This window comes from Xenopus laevis, chromosome 3S (assembly GCF_017654675.1).
Source record: "Xenopus laevis strain J_2021 chromosome 3S, Xenopus_laevis_v10.1, whole genome shotgun sequence".
NCBI lineage: Eukaryota > Metazoa > Chordata > Amphibia > Anura > Pipidae > Xenopus > Xenopus laevis.
In genome coordinates, this window is record NC_054376.1 from 105,494,213 (window position 1) to 105,507,013 (window position 12,801).

The 12,801-nt window shown below is 40.0% G+C and overlaps 1 protein-coding gene across 3 annotated transcripts in view; it reads right to left on the minus strand.

Annotated features, from left to right (window-relative positions):
* Positions 1–12,801, minus strand: part of sh3pxd2b.S (SH3 and PX domains 2B S homeolog) — a 107,801-nt gene that overhangs the window by 94,073 nt on the left and 927 nt on the right. The window lies entirely within an intron of this gene.

A 12,801-nucleotide genomic window follows, 5' to 3' on the forward strand; every position in this document is an offset into this window, starting at 1 on the left:
CTGTAAATCAGAGCTTTCTGAATAACGGGTTTCTGGATAACAGATCCCTTATCTGTACATACAAACTACAGCCCAAGAACTTGCTAATATTAAAAAATCAATTCGCTCAGTTTTGTTCCTGGTTCAAAGTACAGTCACCCTTTGGCACCAGCAAAATCACATGTATCAAATCAGTCTGGAATAGAAATTGAGGGGCTCATGGTTTCTTTCTGTTCATAATTTTAGCCCTTTGTGCTGCCCCTTAGGTCACAAGAGTCATGAATTAATTTTATTGGACTCTAAATGGTTTATTAAGTTTGCAAAAAAAAAAGGAAGCAGTGGGGTAAAACTGAATTAAAGATTAATTAGCCTTCTGAGGCCTAAATTCTATTAAACATTGATAGTACAGGTATGGGATACGTTATCCGGAAACCCGTTATCTAGAAAGCACCAAATTACAGAAAGGTCGTCTCCCATAGAATCCATTTTATCCAAATAATCCAAATTTTTAAGAATGATTTATTTATTCTCTGTAATAAAACAGTACATTGCACTATAATCAATCCTTATTGGAAGCAGAACCAGCCTATTGAGTTTATTTAATGTTCACATGATTTTCTAGTAGACAAGGTATGAAGATCCAAATTACAGAAAGATCTGTTATCGAGAAAGCACCAGGTCCTGAGCATTATGGATAACAGGTCCCATACCTGTACTGCACCATAAGCAGCTACTTGGGATGCTTAACAAATGTAGATGCTACCCCTAGCAACAAATCAGAGCTATACTTCCATTTTTCCATCTTTTAGCAGTCTGATCAAAACTAGTGTGTGATTAGTTGCTATAGGTAATTGGCGTAATACAGTTTAGCATTGGTTTTATTAATCAAATATCAATGTTATAATGACCTGGTGAGCCAACATTAGACCCTAGTAGAGGATATTGAATTTCCCAGCACTCCCAACAGCTGTTGGTACAATGTGGGAGTTGTGTTTACAATAACGGATGGGTTTATGGTTGCTCAAACCTAAAATACACATGTATACACACCCACACATACATGTTAGATATAGGAACCCCTGGAACATGCTGCTTTTGGACAATAGCCTCCCAATTCTACAGGCAGAAGCAGGACACCTGTCTGGAAAGGAAAATATTGAGCATATCAAGGCGTGTTCCAGTGGGAAGGGTGCCAGGAAAGGAATAACATGTGTGGGATAAGGAGGTATTCGTGACTTTCTGAACTTTTCATCTAAACAGATATTTCTTACAGACACTCCTCTCCCTTTTTCTCGGGTCAATGCACTTGCTAGGCCACTTCCAAATATTCTAGGCCATCGGTCATGGCAAGCAGGAACATAACCTAATTGAATTCATTAGGTCGATAGCTTCATTACCTTTTTTGTTTTTTTTAAACATTTCCTTAATGGAGATGCATATTAAAGAAACATTATGTCGGGCCATTTATGGATTTTTGAAACAAGTTAACTATTATGTATGGCTTTTCCTATTCAGTAAAACAAGTATACTCGAGCGTCTGAGAGATGCCCAGTTAGAAAGTAATTGCTCAGTATATCTACACAGGCAATCCATAATTAGGGCCACACTATTTGCACTGCAGTCTTTAGATTAGTTTACAACTGGCCATACGAGGGAAGTTCTATCCTTATAACTACTTGCAGGGTTGGTCATAATAGTATGGCCAACGTACCCAAATCATATTGAGGATGTCTTGAAGTTCAGTTGGACACAATTTTGTGAAAAGGACATTATTAATTCATTGAGGGATATTTATCCAGTGATGACAGCTCATTGCAATATATGTTGACTGAAAAAGAATGTTTCCTTTCCTCTCTAAAAGAATCCCTTCACAGTTCATTTCTGCCTGAAATCATACACTAAAGCTCTTTCAGGCAATTGCCATTTAACTGTATAGGAGACATCAGGTAGGATGTTTTTAAGTGTGCCCAGAAATGTCATATGCAAAAATGCCTAAAGTGTACCCAGTGTGTCATACAGATCTACACAGTACTGTACTCTTAGTGGCTAAATAGAAAATGAAGGCAAAGGCAACCACATGGCAACTTACACTTCGATGCTATTAAACCAAACTTCTGAACCCAAATGTCCAAATCCAAAATTGGAGAACTAATGCCACTACAGTATTATGCTGCAAAATAACTGGTTAATTGCCACTGCCATTTTTCAGCACAACACTTTGGAGGGGTTTGTTCTGTTCCAAGCCAATTTGGAGAGACCGCACAGCTCACAAACCCAAGCAGAGTTTCCTGGTGCTCAGTGGTGGGGGAATCGGCAATCGCCCAGCCAAGGTACGTAGAAGGATCACCGGCACACAGGAGTTTAGTTAAGCAGGGCAAGCCCTTGCAATTTTATTAAATGCAGTCCAACGTTGCACTGCATTTAATAAAATTGCAAGGGCTTGCCCTGCTCAACTAAACTCCTGTGTGCCGGTGATCCTTCTACGTGTTTGTTCTGTGCCAAGGGAATCCTAGAAGTATCGGCAGCTCCAGTCAGGGAGCAGTCAGTGCAAAGCTGACCATATGCTAGAAGAGCCCTAGGATGAACCAGTTGGAGGGCCCCACACACAGGCATAGATGCTACTGAATCTGGGCAGGCATCTAGGTGCTCTCCGCAAGTGATGAAGCATCTAGTACCTCTCTGAATAGAGTCAATGCTCAGTCTAAACTTTGCACTTGTGCATCCATTTGTAAATGAAGAAGCAGGAGTTTTATATCAGGAGTTCCCTCTAGGAAGAACTACGGAACTCGAAATGCTATACCGGCAGATAACCGATTCCCCTTCGTGCGAGCATGCCATTCTCAAAAGCAACAGGAGGTCCTTGCTGCTCCTGTCACTTCCTACTCCTTGCTGTACTTTTCCCCCCCATTCTAAATATAGTTCTAGATGTTACTTTCCAAAACTGGAAAATGATAACTAATGACTTAACAGCTGGTCCACAGTTTGCCAAATCGAGCCATAATACAGTGAAACATTTCCAGCCACAGGAAAGCTTATACCTTGTTTCAAGGCTGTCCAACTTTTTCAGAGCAGAGTGCCTGTTATCTGATATGCGCTATTTACCCTGGCTAAATCATACTGAAACAATGAAGTCATACATGGAGGGCTAAAATCATATTAAAACAATGAAGTCATACATGGAGGGCTGAAATCATATTGAAACAATGAAGTCATAAATGGAGGTCTAAGATGCTCATGGGCAGACTTGGAGTCATAGAGATGCCTTGAATGACCATGTCCAGTCCATAGGCCCCCAGCACTGCACTATTTATTGGAAGTGTATATTTTAGTTTACTTCTCCCATAAAAGTAAAATAAAAAGATAGAATCATGGGGCACAGGTGATTTCTGCTGTGTATATCTGCATTCATATGAAGGGAGATTGTGTCTTACAATTACAGCACCCAGAGAAAAATGAGTCCATTAAAGTAATATAGAATGTGAAGTTCTCCAGTGGAAAGCATTCTATAGGTATTTAGAGGAAATTACCGGCTCAGTCCCCAAAGTAAATGTAAATAAATCAATTAATAAATAAATTAAATTAACTTAACAGCTCACCCAGCACAGAGCCAGACCCAGGTGTAAAAACCCTGGGTCTCTCGTTTGTAGGGTGTAGCTTCAACCAGTATACGGCACAAACAGTATAAATCTCGGCAATCTTGTATGTATAGAAACTCACCGAAGATGCTTGGTGGCCCGGGTGCAGCGCCCCGAACCCGTAGCTGGGGGAGTAACTCAATGTAGACAGCGAAGAAGCACGCACTCCAAGGGCCAGTAATTGTGATTAAAAGCCTTTATTCCAATAGCTAAAACAATAGAACCTTACGCGTTTCGTATCCGAGGATACTTATTCATAGGCATGATTGAAAGCAGCCGTACACAGAATTTAAACAGATAAAAAGGATATGACGTGTGAGGCCAACAATCCTAATTTTTAACCCTTAAAATATAAATTGTTTCAGCTGAAACAAAATCTTTGCTTTCATACTATTCTATAGGTAGCCTCCAAAAACAAATTCAGATTTTTTTTTCTTCTCTGTTCCAAAATCTAAGTTTTTTTTGTCACATTGACTGTTATAAATTAACCTTGTCTTCCTGTTCTCTTTAGCTTCCACGGATCATTACAGACAGATAGACATCTATGGGGACAAAACAACTGTTTGCCAAGAGATATCTGCTCAGGAATCAGCCAGATATACATCAGGCTAAGATCAAAAATGACATTGGGCAAGAAGTTCAGGGGCCATCAGTTTGTTATTGTTAGCCATAGACCCCCTAGGGTGTCTCCAGTTGTTCATTTTTACTAACACATTTAGCCTGTCTGGATCTGTGTAAATCTTTACACTTACACAATGCTCTAACAATCCAAGTTGAAAAGCGTTCTTTGATGCAACCCCTGCCACTAAGTCACACAAAAAACAGCCTCCCAAACTTAAAAGCAATGTTGCCTCAAGGAAGAACATTCCAGAGACTGATTTCTATCTGAAACACGATTTTCCTTGTACTGAAAGAAATTCAATATTCTTGCAAATATTCCTTGTGCTCAACTTTCTATCCATGTTACAAAGGAACATAATGCACATGTCAATATTTCATCTAGATAGGAAATTCCATATAATTAGCCTTATCCTTGCTGAAGGTTAAATCTCCTTTCCTATTATCAGAAGGGATAACCTTGTGGCTTCAGTATCTCACTATGAACAGAAAAGAGTGGAGTGGATAAGGTTAGCAATGCAAGAGAGTGCAGTTAGGTTTTCTTTTCATTATAAATTAGTTTAAGCTTTGCACTGCATAAGGTATAACAAACATCAATAAACTCTGCTTAAACAAAAGCTCCCCATACACGCAAAGATTTTTCTTGCCGAACGACAGATTTTAGCGAAGTCCGACCAATCCTTCGAAATTATCGTGAAGTTAGTGGGAATTGAACGATCGTACATCAGAAAAATGATCGGCCAGGTTAAAAAATCTTTATCGGTCCCAGTGCAATCTATCTATGTTTGCAGGGCCAAGCAGGCAGCTCCCCTTTGTTTTCCTGGCAAATGGTCTTTTTAGTTGATGGACAATTCGTACGATCGTTTCAAGATAATCGTGGTCTCACGATGACGATCGGATCTTTTAAAAATCTTTATATCTATGGCCAGCTTTAGTGGGATAATAATGGCACATACCACTTTCTACAGAGACATGTAACTATGCCTATATAATGTTTCCAAGCAATAACACCGTAATTGAAAAGGTGGCCCTGACTTCTCCACATCCCTCTGCTATGGATCCCTTTGGAATCCCAACACAGTTTCAAGCAGGAGTAATATCTATAGCATCCGTAGCATAGTGTTGGGGATCAACACAGGCGATTATCGGACCGGTGAGGGAGAGGCAGTGAGCACCTACCTATTAAATGTAGAATTAGTGCTTGGGCCCCTTTATACAGGCATAATGATTCCTGGTTAATGGAATACCTGGTAAAGGGAAAATATACCCCTCTTTCTGACTTGAGCTCATTCAGTTGGTCTTATATAGAAAAGGTGCATAAAAGTTAAATGGACTTTTTTTTAACATACACACATACCGTATGTTAGGGACAGTTGGGTGGTATGTACACACACATACCTGATTCTACAGATTGAAAAGAGACCATGATAGTCTGTCTGAAGTCCCTCGGAGCAAAAATGCACCTCCCTTAGGCTTGCAGGGTAATGCAACCCTTCACTTATGTTGATCCACTGTGAAACCATGGGTTCTGGGACTTGAAGTCCCTCTGATTTCCAAACAATAAGTGCACTATCCACTGGGAAAAATCCCAGAATCTACCAATTCACAATGAAACAAAGGGGTAGCATTACAGTTACACTATGAGCCAGTGGGGTGCAAAATGGGATCCCAGTGATTGCGGGCAGTGAATGATTTTCCTATAATCCGTGGAATCATATCATGTCTTGTGTAAAAATAAAAAAAACACAGGGGAAAAATTATATTTATTTCAGGAAGTTATATTAAAAACAGAAAAGTAATTTTCTGGTGTAGGATTTGTAATTGTTGAACAAGCCCTTTAATCTTGAAAACATCTTAAAGGAGAACTCAACCCCCCAATTAAGAAAAGCCCCTACCTACTAACCTAGATAGTCCCCGTTCCCGCCTCCCCCCCCCCAAATACTTCAATAGCCCTGAAAATGTCCATAAAATATTTCACCTATCAGTGCAGAGTAAGCGCAGCGGAGATTGTGGGCATGAAAAATGGATGGTAATTCATTCAGATTTTAAAATAAAAAAGGTCAATCTGCTCAGTAACAGGCCTTCAGTAAATCAAGCTCTTCTTATTACATTCGCACCATTATCCCATAGGATATAATCTTGGAATCTCTCCCATCATCCAGCTGTGGAAGATACGGGCAGAAAAGCAAAGCTGGAATTAGGTTAGTGATGTGGATAGTAAATAAGATGATATCTTAATGGCACATAAAACATCTCTGCCTATGAAACATCTCTGCCTATGAACTGCATTTGTGTTGCAGAAACAACTTGCTTACATTTCATATAGTTACAAGATCCCGTCAGTATCAGGCAGCTCACAGGAGTACTATGTCCTGGTATTTGTTATAGTAAGCGAAAAGCGCTGGGTTTGTTTATTGTTACACAATACACAGTATTAGTCTGCTCATTAATAAAGACACAGACAGTATTACTTCTCTTGTAGCTGAGATATTGGGTGTGCGAAGCAAGCACTGCATTGATTCCCAAAAAATGACTGCTTTTAATGGACTTGGATATGCTCCAGCGCTAATAAATAAACATTAAAGGAGAACTAAACCCTAAAAATGAATATAGATAAATAATATATATTTGTATACTGAATTTACTGAACCAGCCTAAAGTTTCAGCTTGTCAACAGCAGCAATGATCCAGGACTTCAAACTTGTCACAGGGGGTCACCATCTTGGAAAGTGTCTGTGACACTCACATGCTCAGTGGGCTCTGAGCAACTGTTGAGAAGCTAAGCTTAGGGGTCGTCACTAATTATCCAGCAGAAAATGAGGTTGGTCTGTAATATAAACTGATGCTACAGGGCTGATTATTAAATTCTGATGCTCGTTACACTGGTTTCTGTGCTGCCACTTAGTAATTATCTGCATTACTAATCAGCCTTATGTTTTGACATTTATATTCTATGTTTAAAGTATATTTTGAGTCGGTCCCTAACTGACAGAAGCACAGAGCATGTGCAGTGAATCAGCAGAAAAGAAGATGGGGAGCTACTGGGGCATCTTTGGAGACACAGATCTTTACTTCTAAAGGACTGTGGTTGCCTTGGGCTTGTTCAGAAGCACAAAACATAATGTACAACATTTCTAGCTACCTCTTTAGTTACGTTTTACTTCTAATTTAATTCTGTACCTGGGAAATCAGGTTTGTGGTCATTATAAAGGTCTTTCCAGCTGTTCATGAACTTCTATCACTTACATTTTTCAGTTACACTGACATTTCTTGCAGTTACACTTTACTCTGATAGCGTTGTGCATTGCTATTGCCTCTATTGACGACTGCATTTACATTATCATTATTATTTTATTAATCTAGCTTTTTGTGTTACATAGAGCATAACAGATATTGGTCATAATTCACACCAGTCCCTAAGCTTACAACTGAATGCCCCAAACACACACACACACACCAGGGTCTGTTCATAAAGAGCCAATAGTCATAACAGCACGTTTTTGGAGTGTAGGAGGAAACCCACACTGATCTGTTTATAGCGGCGTCATTCAGCTAAGATGTCCACTTGGAAGGCTTCCTGACCTCCATATCTTCTTAGGTAATAGGTATATTTCTGAGAAATTCATATTCATATGAAAAATCACCAGAGGTATGGCACTCGCAACGCTTCGTTTTCTGGAGTTGCCCTTCGGGCAACTTCGGAAGACAAAACGCCGCAAGTGCCATCCCGTTGGCGATTTTTCATTCTAGCCGGCGGGAAGGCAGGGGAAGGCAGTTCAGGGAAATTGTTGCCCCAAAGAAGAGGAGATGTGTTGCCGGGGCAACATTCTCCCTGAACTGCCTTCCCGCCGGCTAGAATGAAAAATCGCGAGCGGGGTGGCATTTGCGACAGTTCGTTTTCCGAAGTCGCCTTAAGGCTATAATGAAAAATCACCAGCGGGATGACACTCGCGACGCTTCGTTTTCCACCCTCTGGGCAACTTTGGGAAAGAGACACCGCAAGTGGCATCCTGCTGGTGATTTTGCATTCTAGCCGGCGGGAAGGGAGAGAAAGGCAGTTCAGGGAGATTGTCGCCCCGAAGAAGAGGAGATTTGTCGCCTGGGCAACTAATTTCCCCGAATCTGCCAGTGTGCCCTTACTATCAGGCATGTTTAGTTTAAAGGGGTGGTTCACCTTTAAGTTAACTTTTGGTATGTCATAGCTTGGCCAATTTTAAGAAACTTTTTCAATTGGTATTTATATTTTACCCCATCTAAAAACAAATGCTCTGTAAGGCTACAAATGTATTATTATTGCTACTTTTTATTACTCATCTTTCTGTTTAGTCCCTCTCCTATTAATATTCCAGACTCGCATTTAAATGGATGTAGAGTAATTTGGATCCAAACTATATTGCTAAAATTGCAAACTAAAAGATGCCGAATAAAAAGCTAAATAAATTGAAAACCACATTTAATAAAAAATGCTTGCAAATTGTCTTGGAATATCACTATCTGCATCATACTGAAAATTAACTAAAAGGTGCACAACCCCTGTCAGCCTCCATTGGAGGTCCAACCTTTGGCATTGACCCATTAGCTCACAACACAGTAATGCAATGTCAAATATCTAGGAGCAAAAATGAGTTAAGCCCAAATCCTAACTGAACTTCAAGCTGGGCTTCCAGTAATATCTAAGAGAGCAAACATACATTTTACCTAAGGTTTTACACAGGCACTGCCTAGGACCCCCTCGTGGACCCAGAACTACAGTCTGTTAACCATTAATGTTAAAAGTGTGGTGTCCCTGATAACTAAATACTTGTATGTTAGGGAAGGGATAAGAAAGAAAGCAGTATCCCGGAGTTCACTGGAAAATTGAGAAATTGATGTCACAGATGTAAAAAAAAAAAAAAAAAAAAAAATCCAGCAGTGGGAAACCAGTAGCAAGATGAAAGAGAAGTTGGTATAAGTGGGATATGCTCTCACACAGATGTACAGTATTTAATACTATTAGACCACCCAGTCTACACAAAAACACCATATACACTTCAGAGGACAAACAGTAAGACCAGGAAAGTGCAGCCGTCACTGTCAGGCAAGGGTTAAAGGGGTTGTTCACCTTCCAAACACTTTTTTCAGTTCAGTTGTTTTCAGATTATTCCCCAAAAATAAAGACTTTTTTCAATTACTTTCCCATTTTTTATGGTTTTTCCAAAATCTAAGTTTAAAGTTGAATGTTCGTGTCTCTGGTGTTTGAGTCTGGCAGCTCAGTAATTCAGGTGCAGATTCTGAACTGTTACAACTTTGCAACATTTAGTTGATACATTTCTCAGCAACATCTTTGGAGTATTAGCAACTATTGTATCAATTCTAACAGCTGCCTGTAATGAAACCCAGAGATTTTGCTCAGCAGGGACGAAGAAATGTGTCAACTAAATGTATCAATTTAAAACAGTTTACAGGGTCGGTGACCCCCCTTCCCAGAGCTGCTTTAGAAGGAGAAAGATTAGACTTTAGACTTCAATATTAGAAAAACTGTGACACAGTCATTGGAAAAAATCGTTATTTTTGGTGATCTATCTGGAAACAACTAGTTGTTTTAAGGTAAACAACCTCTTTAAATAATAGAAATTGTGACTTGTCACTTCCAGTGATTTACTACCATCTGTGTAACAAACATATATGTTATGGAAAACTGTTCTTCTATCAGCTAAAAAGCATCAAATCAACATCAAATCTTATCAACATTTAACCTTTTGCACCAGTTATTGCATCTAAGAGTAATACATTTGTGTTATTGTTTATGGCAATTTGCTGTAAAAATGAAAGCAAACAGCTTACTGGATGCTACTGGCAACTGCACATGTACAATTTAGTCCCCTTGGTAAAAATTAGGGATGCACCGAATACAGGATTCGATTCGGGGTTCAGCCTTTTACAGCAGGATTCAGATTCGGCCGAATCCTTCTGCCTGGCCGAATCCGAATCCTAATTGTCATATGCAAATTAGGAACGGGGAGGGAAATTGCATGACTTTTTGTCACAAAACAAGGAAGTAAAACATTTCCCCTTCCCATCCATAATTTGCAGATGCAAATTCGGATTCGGTATGCGGCTGAATCTTTCGCAAAGCATTTGGCCGAATCCAAAATAGTGGATTCGGTGCATCCCTATTAAAAATCAGCTTTGTTGTTCTTAATTATCTTGTATTAACATATAAATCTGTTATTTATATGGTGAAGAGGATAACAGAATACAGAAACGCAATGTAAGACTTAGAGGCAAATTCCACTTCCTAGGGCAAAAGAGGCTTTTTGTACCAAAAGATTTGTTGGATGCGGATGTCTTCTCTCTCTCTGTTGACAGCAAATGATAAATGTTCTGTATGATATCTAAATATGAACTGTAAATACAGCTGAGTAGTGCAGGGCCTTGGGGCATGGCTAATATACTCATGAGTTCCGCTCAGAGGGACTTGCACTATAACACAGAACAGAGGCTGAATTAAGTACCTTGAAAGCATCAATGACTTGTAATAATCCTAAATGGAACCCTTACAGCTGGATCTACTTTCTATCTGACTAATGCATACATACAAATCAATACACAATCTGGTGCTTTTAGGATTCCTTTTCTGATACAGACCAGCCCATCATCCCATTCAGTATATTAGACGCAGAGTACTAGCACTTTACAATGCATTCCTCTATCACTTTAAAATATAGTACCAGAGTTTTACATTATTATTACACGTTTGCTTTGCCTTTGCACCGTACATTGCAACACAGGCAAATCTCTACTGTCAGCTCAGCTGGGAATAGGAACTGCCAAGTCTGAGAGCCAGACCCAGTCTGTAATTAGGCTGATTACTTTCTTGCACAAGGGCAGGCTCACCCAGCCCTAAATTCAAGTCTACCATTCCATTTCGTCAAATTGCGGCCCAATCTAAATCAGCCTTTCATTAATACAGTCAGGTATTAAAGGAGAACTAAACGCTAAACATGAATATGCCTAAAAATACCATATTTTATATACTGAACTTATTGCACCAGCCTAAAGTTTCAGCTTGTCAACAGCAGCAATGATCCAGGACTTCAATCTTGTCACAGGGGGTCACCATCTTGGAAAGTGTCTGTGACACTCACATGCTCAGTGGGCTCTGAGCAGCTGTTGAGAAGCTAAGCTTAGGGGTCGTCGTAAAATATCAAGCAGAAAATGAGGTTGGTCTGTAATATAAGCTGATGCTACAGGGCTGATTATTAAATTCTGATGCTGATTGCACTGGTTTCTGTACTGCCATGTAGTAATTATCTGTATTAATTACTAATCAGCCTTATATTGTGACATTTCTATTCTATGTGTACTGTATATTGTGAGTGGGTCCCTAAGCTCAGTAAGTGACAGCAGCACAGAGCATGTGCAGTGAATCAGCAGAAAAGAAGATGGGGAGCTACTGGGGCATCTTTGGAGACACAGATCTTCCCTGCTAAAGGGCTGTGGTTGCCTTGGGCTGGTACAGAAGCCCAAAACATCATGTACAATATTTCTACCTACTTCTTTAGTTAGGCTTCAGTTCTCTTTTAACCAATGCTGTGACATATTCCATGGGTCGTACACAATAACATATTTGCATTTATTTACTATTTAAGTATCTTCTTTGTGTACACAGGGAAATATTTTTGCGTTTAATGGATGTTGTGCAGACACACAGTTAAAGATGGGAAGTGAATAGCGGTTTACAATCCATGGCTCTGGATTATAAAGATGATCCCCCTAATTTTACCATATCATATCAGATAAAAGCTTCAGTCTGCTGGATTTTTTATCTACATTGGCCTTTACAGGAATCCATATCAAAAGGTGGTCCGGTCTTTCAGAGCATCCTGGGTATTACAATACAACAAGCAGTTAGGATACGGGTTGAGCACCTTTAGCCCGTGTCTCCCTTCCTAAACAAATCGCCCACGCCTTAATTCCATCACAGAAACATGGCAGCCCCCACCCAAAAATAAGACAACGCAAAAGGCAAACTTTCCACTAGCTGATAATTCCCATGGACACTTGGCCAGAGCTTGGGAACACATAGATGAAATAGGGTGTATTTTCCTTTATCTGTGTTTGTATGTTGGATATAGACATTATTCTGTCCCTTTAAGCTGCAGAATATGTGTTATTAATAACAGTGGTAAAACCCAGCTCCAGAACAGGTCATGGTGCTCCTTATATTGACTCCCAGTGTAGGACTGGACATTATATGTCTCTTGTGCCTGAATCATTCCCCTGCAGAAGCCACCCTCCCACTATACAGTGCACTGCTGTGGCTTATTTCCAGCACCTAGAACTTTTAGTGACAGCAGATGCTGCTGCCCATTGATTTCTGCTTCTAGCGACACTATCATGCATCTGTGCAGTTGGTCACTTCACAACATTAGAAGCATGCCCCTGCAAATTGGGAACACATTGTAACTGCGGGAAGAGACCATTAGGAAATGGTACCAGTAGAAGGGGTCAGACAGAGAGTACCAGAGTAACTGTGGGAAGAGACCATTATGGTACCAGTAGAAGGGGTCAGACAGAGAGTACCAGA